The sequence below is a fragment of the Meriones unguiculatus genome, chromosome 5 (assembly GCF_030254825.1).
Source record: "Meriones unguiculatus strain TT.TT164.6M chromosome 5, Bangor_MerUng_6.1, whole genome shotgun sequence".
In the NCBI taxonomy this organism is placed as follows: Eukaryota; Metazoa; Chordata; class Mammalia; order Rodentia; family Muridae; genus Meriones; species Meriones unguiculatus.
Window position 1 is genome coordinate 129,046,885 of NC_083353.1, and position 13,336 is coordinate 129,060,220.

The following is a 13,336-nucleotide window of genomic DNA, read 5'->3' on the forward strand; positions in this document are numbered from 1 at the left end:
AGGGAGGCTCCATTGTTTATCTCTTGAGAAATGTTACCATCCAGACCTGTTTTGTAGATACGTGAATGTGTATGTATGTGAGTGAATGTGTTTTGTATGTGTGTGTGTATATGTGTAAGTGAATGTTTGTGTGTGAAAGTGTATGTGTGCATGTATACATGTATGAGTGTGAGAGTGTGTGTATGTGAGACTGTGTGTGTGTGTGTCAGCTTGTTCAGTGCCTGTGAGTGTGAGAGAGTGTAAATGTGCAGGAATGTGTGTGTGGCACATGCAGACAACAGAACAGAATACCCACTGTCCTTTGCATCACTGACTTGAGGTAGGAGCTCTTTGTGATGCAAACCTGCCAGGTCAGCGTGGTCAGCCAGGGAGCTCTTGGGGTCTGTCTGTCTCTGTGTGTCTAATTCTGGGCTAGAGGCACAAGCAGCTGTATCTGACTTTGTGCTTGTGTACTGGGGATTTGAACTCAGATCTTCATGCTTGCGGAGCCACTGCTCTTGCCCAGCACTACACAGCACTACTCCCCCTCCCCCGGCACTGGGATCTGCTCTTCAAAGGTCCTTTGGCTCTGGCACTGTCTTCCCCTCCTCCCTTCTGTGCTTCCACCCACCATCTGTCCCTGTTTGCTGATCGCGAGCAATTCTTTTCCCTTATTCGAAGAAGAGCCCACATTCACCTTCTAAAACAAACATCAGCCTTATTGATTCATCTTATAAAGAGACGTAAGATATAAATGCACATGCACTGATCGATATCTTCACTCTTTTCAAGAGCAGAATTCAGTGTGTGTGTGTGTGTGTGTGTGTGTGTGTGTCTTCAGCAGACGAAGCCATCACCAATGCCTAATTAATTAGAACATGTCTTGTTTCAGAAAAAAAAAAAAAAAAAAAAAAAAAAGAATTCCACAGCCGCTGGCAAGACCCTCCTCTGTGTCCTTTGTCCCAGCACCTGGAATCTTTCAGTTTCTGTGGGGTCGTTATTTCTGATACTTCTTATAACAAAATAGCATAACATGTGGTCTTTTGTGTCAGACTTCCCTCATGTCGCGAGCCTTCCACCTTTCTCTGTTCTGCTGAGTCTCGGCACTCTGTTGATTTCAATGGCTGACTAAGTTTGCATGGTGAGGCAGGCGCTGCCGGGTCTATGCCTCCCGTGGGCGGCTGATGGACACCAAGGGTTGCTTCCATACTTTTGGGTTAGCATCCCTGCACACGATTTAAATGGAACTATCTTTTTTATTATCTTGGGTGTATACCTAGAAGTGGAATTTCTGGATCAGACCGGAATTCTATGTTTAACATTTTGAGGGGCTGCCAAACCTCTCTCCAAAGTGGCTGTACCACTTCACAGTCTTACCTTGGATGTGATTCTAACAAATGCAAACCTTGTTTAACGAAATTATCTCCGACTCTCTGTGCTTGGCACTCTGAAACTCGGCACCGCCGCCAGGCTTCCTTAAGGGTAGGTCAGGTTTCGTGGTGCATCCTTGATAGATGTTGTTTTTTTTCTCCTACCAGACTCACTCTATAAGTAGGGTGATGAGGTTGGGTTGGCATTTCCCGCATACTTGGACTGTCTTCCTATTGAAGGCAGGCATGCACTTATCCTCACAGCCACAGCCACAGCCACAGCCACAGCCACAGCCACAGCCACAGCCACAGCCACAGGCCACACACTCTGCTGACAGACAGGCAATTCTACCAGCACTTGAAAGACCAAGTGAAAGCAGACGCAGATCCAGGCAGGCCTGCGGATGTGAGTTTCCATCACAACAGCTGACCTTTCCGCTCCATGAAGTGAGCTCCTTAGCAGCCTTCTCCAGCATATGGACCATCTCCGCCGATGGCATCCATTCTTCCTCCATCTGCTGAGGAATTTCGTCTCCTTTCAAAGTCACACGAGCAGGCTCTGATGTATACTCTACACATTGTTGCTGTGGTAGTTTGTTTAAAAAATGTAGTAATATTACCTAGATTTGGCAAAGTTAATTGGGGGACCAATACTTTTCCCTTTAATGGGGTACATTTAATAGCTCTAAAAATTCAGTGCCTCTGTGTTCAAGAAATGTAGCAGCCCTCGACATCTGGTTGGCTTGCTGTTATTTTTAAAGATGCTAAAGGATTCGATGTTTTGTTCCATTCCCTCAGGGTCTCACTTTTCATATGTAATGAACACAGTCCCCAGGAGTGGTCCTCAGCTCTGCACATCTGCAGGCCGTGGGCTGGGAACACAACCGCATCCATGTCTAAGTAAAGAGCTAAACATTCACGGGCAGACCTGGCCTACTGGATCTGTGTTTTCATGGCTCCACAGCCCCTTAGCTAGCTTCTCCTGTTGGCTACTAGTTTTTGTTTGACTGGATGATGATGTGGTCTGTCATTATTCCCCTCTTTATCCTTGATCTGTGCTGTATTCCTTAGGGAGGAGCCAGATTGAGGGGTATTTTTGAAAGCATGTTTGTCTCAGTAGGGAAGTGACACAGACAGGAAGAAGTATGGCGCGTGAGCAGAGGCTTGGATTATTGCGGGTGAAGATCTTGGGGCTTCCTCCAGGGTCGCTTAATCAGGATGGTGCTAATGATAACGATTTAGAGATTTTTTTTTTTGGTAGTTGGTTTGCTTCTCTCTTCCAGCCTGTTGCATTCTGCTTCCCCTCATCGGGGTAGATGGTACATGCTCTCTCAAGGCTGCTGTGACTGGGGTACATATCTCCCTTTGATAGTCCATGTATTGTGTTTTGAAAGTGTTGAACTAGTGAGTTACGTCTTAATGGAAAAAACATTTCTCTTAATATAGGACCTATTAGGGCCATGAATAATTAACGTCAGTTTGTGGCTCAGGGACATCTCAGAGTAATCAATATAGTAAATTAGCATTCTCACAACTCCAATGACATTTTTTTTTTTAGGTTTAGAAAAGCTTATATATTTACCAAACCAAACCAAACGAAACAACACAACAACAATAATTCCTCACAAGCAATGAAAATTAAGTTTTTTTTTCCTGCATTTTGTTTTTAAAATTTTGTATTTTGTATTTACACTGTGTTAAAATAAAATCCTTTAAATAAGTGTTTTAAAAGCTGGAGCTGTACTTGCCGGAGGTGCTCTGAAAGAGCTGTGAATGAAAGGACTAGGAGGGTGGAACCCTTATCCAGACCAGACTCTAGGACAGCAGAGAGAAGAAAAATAAGTAAATAAGGATACAGCAGCACAAATGTTCTAGGGCAAGTCCTCCTGCTCTGTCCTACCCTATTCTTAAGAGGTGAAGAAAATTCATTTCTCTCTGTCTCTCTGTCTCTCTCTCTCTCTTTCTTTCCTTCTTTCTTCTTTTGAGAGAGGATCTCACTACGTTGCCCCAGCTCTCTTGGAAGTCACTGTCTAGAACAGGCTAGGCTGGGACTTACATAGATCCCACTGCCTCTGCCTCCTGAGTGCTGGGATCAAAGGCGTGCCTCACTCTGCTAAGACAGATGTTTTGAAGTATATGTGTCCATGTGAGACATGCCCAGGCTTTGGGTTGTGATGGGAAACCTTGGCATCTCCAGCTTTTCCTTAAGAGTCTTCCTTTGTGTCCCCAGCGATGTTACGTGTGCACTTGACTCTCACCTTATTTGTGATGTATTAGACAGCGACATAGAGCCGATTGACAAGTCCTGTCCCGACATCGCTAAATCTCCCATTTGCCCTGGTCCCTTTGCCTCAGCCTTAACCCTGCCATCTCTGTCCAGCCCCTCCTTTTTGAGCAATCTCATCCATCAGGAGAGCTGTCAATTGGGTGCCTTTGAGGCCTGGGGCTAGCAGAAGATACTCTGAGGACAATGTGCAACTGTCTCATGTGATTACCAAGCTCTCTAGGCCCTGAAGCTGGAGAGGAGTTCTGGCCTGGGGAACTTGGAGAATATGAGAGAGGAGCCCTCAATTTCTAGGAAGTCAGATTTCCTTGCTAAAGAGCATTTCCTCATTGTTACCCTTCATTCTAAGAAAACTCCATGGTCTACCTTGGTAGGCGTGAACCTTACAGGTTCCTGTCTGGTCGCAAGAAACCTCTTTCTTCCACGTGGAAAGGCTTGAGAACAAATTAACACACTCCCTCATTAAAGGAGCTGGTTGAAGCCCCCTCCCCCCAGCCGCAGACAGTTGGGGCACAAATAAGCTATCACGAGGCTTTTCTGGGGCGGTGCTTAGCTGTATCTTGAGAACCAAGTTGATGCCAGCTGGGTAGACAAAGGCAAGGCCCATTCCCAGACAAAAGCAGGAGGATGAGAGCAAACATCAAGGCAGAACAGGGCTCAGTCCTGGGACTTGAGTCTAATTGCTTGTTTCCTTCTTGCATCTGAATCGGGACAGAAACTGGAAAATTCCCATGCTAGATCCAGATTTCTTTCAGTCCTCAAAGTAATCCATAGCTACCCAGAGCTTCAGATCTTTCTGGGAAGCCCCAACTCCCTCTGCTGAAGAGGACCAGCACTCTGACACCTTGACTGCCTTTGGCTCAGACTACCTCAGGTAGTCACTTGCCTTAGCTCAGCTTCCGCATTGTCACAGCTTCTGTGCACAGCCCTGCTCCCCTTCGCCCCTTCAGCCTACCTGAGGGGCACTCTCCTGCCTGGCTGTTTTCTTGTGTGTTGATAAGTGACAGAATGATAGGTTTAAAAACCACAGTGTGTTTCATCCTCTGTCCTCTCCGGTAGGCAGTTCTTGGCTTAGACTAGTTGCTTCTGACTGTTCGAACAAAACACATTAGAGTGACGTAGAAACAACAGAAAATTGTTCGTGACAGTTTGGGGACAGGAAAGTCGAACATCAAGGCTTTGGCAGATGCGTCTGACGGAGTGTGACAGTGGAGGGCTTCTCACTGCGCACTTCGCCGGTGGAAGGGACGAACGAGCTGTCTGGGGTGAGTAATTAGTCCCGTCCCCGAGCTTCCTGATCTGGTGGACTCCACAGACCCCATCTCCCTGCCCCAGCCACATGGGTTGAGTTTTCATAGAAGGGCTGGGAGGAACAGAGCTATTTGGTCTCCGGAGGATGTTGCAGACTTTCAGCGGGGACTGATTCTCGTCAGGAGTTTCTACTCCCAGGCCTCTGTGCTCATATCTAGGTTAGAGTAGGGCCCCCCCACACCCCTTCCTTATTCCAGAGGGTTTCCAAAGAGGTTCTTTGTGACGTGGATGTTACGTGATGATCCTTCTGGTCGCTGTTAACTTACATGTACCACAGTGTTGGCTCAATAGCCTTTGCATCTCTTCACACAGAAGCCTATGGAATTAAGTCCTGAGAGCAGGGCTTGCTGTGGCGGACGGACTGGCTGTGCTTGAGATGCCTCTCGTTGCCTGCCTATCCCATGGAAATCCCATCACTCTCCTGAGAACATTCTTCCTCACCTAGGGTGATAGCTGACTGTGAAGAGGCAACGAGACAAAATGTTCAAGACACCAAGAAGGAGGTGACACAAAGTGGCCCAGTGGCTGTCGGCACCTGGTTTGTGTTGTCTCTTGGAACTGCGGTTCCCTCTAGGCTGTGTCGGCCTAGACCTTGTGATCTTCCTGCCTCAGCCTTCTGAGAGCTGGCCTTACAGGTGAGCATCATGACGCTATCAGATACGATAACACTTACTTATTTACTTCATCTGTTTGTTCTTTGCTATGTCATCTTCTGTATTCGAATCTGGCCTTGAATTCACTGTGCACCTGAGCCTGGCTTCAAACTCCTGGTTCCACATCTCAAGTGCTTCTGTGAGAGGTGTGTACCACCACGTCTGGCCTGCTGTTTCAGTTGTGTCACATTCGATAATGTAACACCATTCAATAATTAAAAAGAACAGCTTACGGGCATCAAAAGCGACATAAATTAACTTATAATCACTGGATTAAAGATGCCAGATTTCCCCACCACTAGACCAAAATGGCACCACATGGCTTCTTTTACTCGGAAGTTCTGAGACAACATAAACCAGCATGCAGTGAGAGAAGGCGGAGAAGTGACTGTCCGAAAGGGCGGGAGGTGGAGTGTGGAGGGATGGCAGCAGTGATTGCAAAAGGGCATCATGGGAGAACTGACTTCGAGGTGTTGCCTGTGCCTGTTATCTTCATTACCCCAAAATATGTACGCAGACGTCAAAACTCATCAGATTATACACCTTAAAGATGGAGTTCACTGCATGCCAGCCACGCCTTGATGAAGACGTAAATACTAGCGACAGAAGTAACCAGGCACTAACTTTTCTGTCTCAAAGTGATCTTTCCTGCTGGCTCTCTCAATTTTCACTCAGGGGATCTTAAGCCTTACCCTCTGCCCTCAAGATCCACCCTAGGTACATTGAAAACTCTTCTTCATAAAAACAGTGACAACTAGAGCACATCTGGTTGAACTGGCAGCCCTGTGCTTAACTATGCTTAGGATAACTTTCTGGTGTGGGTACTATAATTAGCTTCAGGGGAAACTGAGGCAGAGACATAGGCCAGACAGAAGGGCTAGGTGTAGAGAGTCGAAATTCAAAACCGTACATTGTCTGGTCCTTCTGGATAGGACGAAATACAGATGCGGTCGTGGAAGTAGAGAATGAAGGCAGAGCAGGCCGTGGGTGCTGCAAACCTGTGGCTGGTCTCCGCACTGTTTGTTTGCCTTCTTGTCTTGCTTGGGCTCCGATTCATTTTTGGAGCTTCGTTTCTGCACAGCACAGACTTTCTGCTGTGGCTTTAGATCCCCTGTTGCCCTGGCTGGCTTCCTGGATTCTGGGATTATTGTTTATGGTTTCCCGCGTGAGCGAGGGTGACTCAGTCTGAGCTTAGGAAATGCATCAAAGGCTTTTCAGGGGATGAAGTGACAAGGGTGGATAGGTGAAAAAATGAAGGGGCCAGGAAGGAGATTGGCAGAAACACAGGTAGAATCTGGGCTGAGAGACGGAGTGGTAAAGCTAATGTTAGCCTGGGGGTCTGGAGAGCAACAAGGCTGTTCCAAGTGCCTGCTCTGTGCTGGGCAGGCAGAAATGACAGGAAGAGAGTGAAGGGTTGAAAGAGCATTCTCTGAGAAGCTCTTGAAATGTCCTTCAAGAGGCGAGCTGTCCAGGAAAGCACTGAAGACCTATGGCCCCAGGCTGGCTTTTCCAGGGCTGACAGGGATCACCAGGAGCCCCTGAAAAGTAGGACTCACTGTCTTTCACAATCCGGTCTGTTTCCAAGATGATTTTGGATTCTGCCTCTCTCCCTCTCCTTTCCTCCCTCACATGCCCCTCTCTCCCACAGGACCAAAAACAAAGTTGACAATCAAAACCACAGGAAGGAGTCTTCTTAGACTGTGAACGGGCCTTCTCTCCAGACAGAGAGAAGGATGCAGGCAGCCTCGCTCCCTACTCTTCTAGCATTCCAGCTATTTCCCCGGCTCTAGATGGACAAATGTCTCAGGAAGATAAAAAAGCATGCTTCATCTTTCCATGCATCCATGGACACTAACTGAGCACATGATGAATGCAAGGACCCATCTCAGGAGCTGAATATCTCAAAAACTGTTTGCCTGGCTGAGTCCATAGCTGAGGAAAGGAATGGGTTCCAGAACTGCTGGTGAGCACAAGAGTCAAGGAAGCTTCAAGAAGAGCTACTCAACGTAGCAGTGGGCGGGTGGACGCAGAAAGGGAAACGGAAAGGGTGCCCGCAGAAGCTGCTCGAAGCAGCTACTAAGGTCAGGTGGAAAGCCATGCCTACGTTCCTTATAACTTGAAAGCCTCTTTTGCTAGAGTTTGGAGACTAATATCTTGAATTTTGCCAGGCTTGTTTCCTGGAAGCTCTTTTTGTGTATCTACTTAGAGAAAACACACAGAACAATACAATTCAAGCAGAAAGAAAACTCAACAGGTTTTTGAACATAGATTTAAACTGGTTGCCTGAAAAAAGTCAACACAAGGAGCTTGGTATCCAAGGAACTGGAGGGACTTCCAGAAGCAGTGGCTGAAGATGAGTGGGGAATGAACAGCTTTAGGGAGGTGGGTGTGCTCCTTCATTGAGTCATCTTATTTAATAAACAGATACAGATCTGTACCGGGCATGGACAGATGAATATTAGACTTTGAGGATTCAGCCCTGGAATACATATGTAGCATGTGGATGCTGGGCACATGCTATCTGTTACGGGAGATACTTGTCCTGGACCAAGAGGTCATGCGACATTATCATCAAGGTCAGGCCACATTTGTAAGCTGTTTTAATAGAGAGTGAGCTCCTTCCTTGGCTTTTGGTAAACAGAAGGTCCCCAGCAGAAGGACACCTATTTACTTAGTATTTGTAAAGAGCACAGGAATCAGTGAGAGCCGAGGGACAAAGGGGGAGCGGCAGCTATGGCTTGATTCCTATCTAATGAAATGCTACTATTTGCGTATCCAAACAATACTCAAATTAGCAAATGACTTGTGCTCATTGACCCTGTTATTGTTCCTGGAAATAGGAGTTACCGTTTGTTGGGAAATGTGTGTCTGTAAGGGTACATTTCTGCTGCTATGACAAGACACCATGATGAAGGCAACTTTTAGAAGAGAGTTTTATGGTTCCAAATGGTTAGAGTCCTTATGACAGTGACAATGTGACATCAGACAGAGGTATCGTGGCTGGAGTGGGTTGCCTAAGTCTGAATCTTGAACTGGAAGCAGGAAGTGAAAATGGTACAGAGTCTGTAAGCTCCCAAGGCCCGCCTCCAGTGACACACTTTCTTCAAAGCCTACCTTCAGTGATACACTTCCTCTAAGGCTTGTTCCTAGCTACCCTTTCCTCCCAGCCCCCCAAACAGTTCCATCATTAGGGACTCAGTGTTCAAACATCAGGAGCCTATGGGCTATATTTTTATTCCAACTATGGCAGCTTTCCATGTTATTTCCTCCAGGAAGCTATGGTGTAGGTTCTCCAAGACTGATTCACATCTTGAAGCGTTATTCAAATCTATACTACATGAAGCTGGAAGCTCATCTTGATGGGAAAATGTGGAAGCAGGCCCTGTGGAATGCATTGGCAGTCTGTGCTGGAGTGGAAAATATTCACAAGCTGCAACAAAGTCTGGCAAGGCATGAAGAAAAGGCAGCAGCTACAGGCTGAGAGATGATTACCTCAGGGAAGTCCTAGGTTCCTCTGTGTGAGGCCTAGAAGATGGTACCAAACCAAGACAGGAAGAAGGTTCCTGTAACCATGCATCGTTCTACGCGTGAGAGGAATGGCAGGTACACAAGCCACGTTAGAAAAAGAACACCAGCATCGAGCCCTTTCTATCATGGCATTCCTCATCTAGGACCCGCTACATAGCAGAGCAAGGTGCCGAGAGAGTGAAGGACACTTCAGAGGTTTAGCTAAGGCCTTAGACTCAATTTACCTGCAAAACAGGCAGACAGAAGCAGGATGGAGGGGTCCCTCCGTTGTGGCAAGGACTTAAGCTATTTTATGATGGTCCTGAGGACAAATAAGTGCTTTCCTCTGTGTCTGTGCTTGTTGGGGAAGACTACTTTTAGTCTTGTTTGGGTAAGGCTGTGGCTTTGCTGTGAACCTCTGGAATGCTGCCTGAACCCTGCACCAACCACTGTGAGCATGTCTTCCAAGACTGAAGACAACGCTCGTCAATGGATTGTAACAACAACCCTTCTCAGACAACAAAAACCTCTCAATGCGTCACAGAAGCAAACAGATGAGCAAACAAAATGATGTAGAGTGGTAAAGCAATCAAGTGGTTGGAGTTACAGCCGTACGGATAACCCAGAGGAGCAAAGAGAACGCCTGGGGAGGCCAGCTCTTCCTTTGTGGTACAAGCTTACCTGTTCCTCTTATTTTCTTCTTGGTGGTTCTTATGGTCTAAGAGATGGTATTATCTGTTGATTGATTGATTGGTTGGTTGATTAAATGATTGATTGTTCCAATTGGAAAAGTTTTAGGATTTTTTTTCCTACATTTTTTACTACCTAGGGCAACATCTACTTCTCTCCCTTCACTTTTCTTCTGCCACTTTTGTGAATGCAATTCTAGCACTTACTGGGATGGAACGAGTGAAAAGGGGGACATCATACCAGCACAGTGTGGCTAAGAGCACACACTAGGAACGCATAAGCATTCAAATTAACCAGGGTCTGGGATGCAAGCCGGGAGGATGCTGGTTTGGCTAGTCTACTGATAGTGGACCAGCTTCTTCTGGAGATCGCTCGACTCTCCTCACACGTGTTGAGATTGCAGGGGCTGCCGTGGACATGGGGGATAGTCCTCAGGGGCTCCAAACTCTGCTTTTCCTGCTTGCGGTTGTTCTTATCAGCGAGCTTTCTCTCCTGACCCACATCTTCCAGGCTTCTTTTGCAATGTAAAGTGATAGGTTTACAAGTTCTTGGGATTAGGGGGTGGATGTTGGTCTTCATTTATTTAGTTTCTATAACAAAATATCTTGAGCTGGATAAGTTTTGACTTATTTTATTTTGTGTGTATGAGTGTTTCACTGTGAAGTATGTATGTATACCACATGTGTGCCTGGTGCCGGCAGAGGTCAGAAGAAAGTATCAGATTCCCTGGAACTGGAGTTACAGATGGTTGTGAGCTGCCATGTGGGTGCCAGGAACTGAACCTAGACTCTCTGCAAGAACAGCCAGTGCTCTTAACCACTTTTACCTTTAGCTGGGCAACTTTATAAAAAATTAAAATGGTTGGTCTTAGCTCTGGAGTCTGGGGGTCTTGGGTGAGCATAGGTAGCTCACTGTCTGTTGAGGGTTCTCCATATTCTTACTGAAAGGGCAAAAAGGCAAATAGGCCTTATACATAATTTTCATTATTTAAAACAATTCTTAAATCTAAATGTATTTGGATCATATTCTTCCTTTCCACTAAGCCCTTCCAGGTCCTCTCCCCCTCCCTACCCACCCAACTTCAAATTCTTTCTCAAAAAACCCCTAAAACTAAATAGAGCAAAAACGCCCCAAACCAAAAAAACAAAATAAGACAATACTCCTCAAACAAAATAAAAGAACAAACCCAAACAAACCAAAACCACCAAATAAAAGCACACACACACACATACACACACACACACACACACTGAGAGAGAGAGAGAGAGAGAAAGAGAGAGACACTGTAGAGTGCATTAAATATTGGTCAACCACTCTTGAACAGGAGACCTTCCCTGGAGTGATTGATATACCTGATGTCATTCCATTGGAGAAAAATGATTTTGTCCCTCTCCCAGCAGGTAAAAATGACAGTTCAATTGTTTAACCTCTACTCCTGTGGCTAGAATTTTATTCATTCATTTAAAATTTAAAAACTATAATAGAATGCTTGATGTGAAAATACGTCCCTGGACTGACTGTAGCTTGTTTTGCCATATTTGGTTGATGTCCCAGAAGACCTCCTTTTTTCTAAGGTGAAGAATGTGTGTGTGTGTGGGGGGGGTGCATCTGGGAGAAAGGAAAGTTGGGGGGGTGGAGACTGGGAAAGGAAAACCGCAGTTGGGATGTACATATGAGAGAAAAGTAAATAAAAAGAAAAAATAAATATAACAAAATAAGATATAATAAAGTAAAACAAAAACTATCACACTGAAGTTGGACAAGGCAAATGAACAGGAGGAAAAGTGCCCTAGAGAAGGCACAAGAATCAGAGACCACTCATTCATACTCTCAGGAATCACATAAACACTAATCTGGAAGCCATAAAATATTTGCCCAGGACCTGATACATGCTACCTTAGTCTCTTTGAGTTCATATGAGCTTTGCTCATGTTGAGTCAGAGGACCTTGCTTATTTTGTGGCCTGTGTCCCTTCTGGTTCTTACACTCTCTCTACCTCCTCTTCCATGAGGCTCCCTGAGCTATGAGTGGAGGGATTTGATGGAGACCCCCCATTTAGGGCTGAGTGTTCCAAGGTTGCTCCCTTGCTGAATATTGTCTGGCTGTGCATCTCTGTTCTCATATACTGCAGGAAGAAGCTTCTCTAATGATGGCTGAGTAAGGCACTGATTTATGAGTGTAGCAGAATATCAATATAAATCATTTCATTCCTACTTTTTTTTTTCTTTTTTTCAGAACAGTATCATTTGGTTTTACCCTAGGTCCCTGGGCTGGCTAGTCTCTGGTTCTCAGGCACCCAAGCTGTGTTACATATGAATGGGTTTCATCTCACGGAATGGGCCTTAAGTCAAATTAATTATTGCTTGGGTACTCCCATAAGCTCTGTGCCCCCATTGCCCTGGTACATCTTACACCCTCCTGTTCCCATTAGTCTCCTCTGCTTCTCAGCCAGTGGTAACTTGCCACAGAGGAGGACAATGCCAGTCCTGAGGAGATCTGATAGGCTAGGGTAAGAGGGAAAGGGAGGAGGACCTCCCCTATCAGTGGACTTGGAGAGGGGCTTGGGAGGAGATGAGAGAGGGTAGGATTGGGAGGGAATGAGGAAGGGGGCTACAGCTGGGATACAAAGTGAAAAAACTGTAATTAATATAAAAAAATCTCACCATTACCAATGACAATGTGTCTATCATTTCCATGCCATGTTCCCACTCACCCTCTTCCTCTGAAGAAATATTTCCTGCCCTTTGGGCCCTGTTGCTCTTTAAGCATAACACATTTTCGCTGGGATCTGACATTTTGCAAGTTTCAGGTTTTTTTTTTTTTTTTTTTTCTTGTTTACATTCTGTGGTCTGATGTCAAACATAATATAAGGGAATAACACCAGGAGGTATTGCAAAAATATTTTTATTTTATGTGTATGGGCATTTTGCTTGAACACACACCTGTACACTACATTTGTGCTGTGCTTACGGGGCCAGAGGAGGACGTTGGATACCCTAGAACTGCATGACAGATGGTTGTGAGCGCCATGTGGGTGCCGGGAACCGGGGTTACAGTGAAGCCATATTTCACAGCGTGGGTGCTGCTGCCGGAAACCAGTCGGTCCACCAAGCATTTGCTTTGAATTCATTTTCAGTTATGCAATGTGCTCAGAAAAGTTTCACTGCTGTATTTTTTTGTTTGTTTGCTTATCTTGCTTTTGTTTTTGTAATCTCCACAGTTAGCTAGGGCCTCACAAGCAGACTTGACCCACAGTGTAAGAGGCTGTGCTCCTAGGATCAAGCCCGCCATGGCTTCTCCTCTTGCCCTGCCCAACAATCCCTTCCTGTAAGCTTGTGTGTCCCAAGGGACCATACGTGACCTTGCCATGGAAGTGTGTCTGGCCAGGCGGGTGGTGGTGGTGAAGGAGTGGTTTTCTTCTTGCGTCAGCTACCTCAGATTTCCCTCTCACCACAGTCAGCCTTCTTCAGGGGTAACGTGAGCAAAGGCCTTGCTTCCTGGGTTGTCCAGACAATGGATTTAAGTTGTTGCCCACTTCCTCA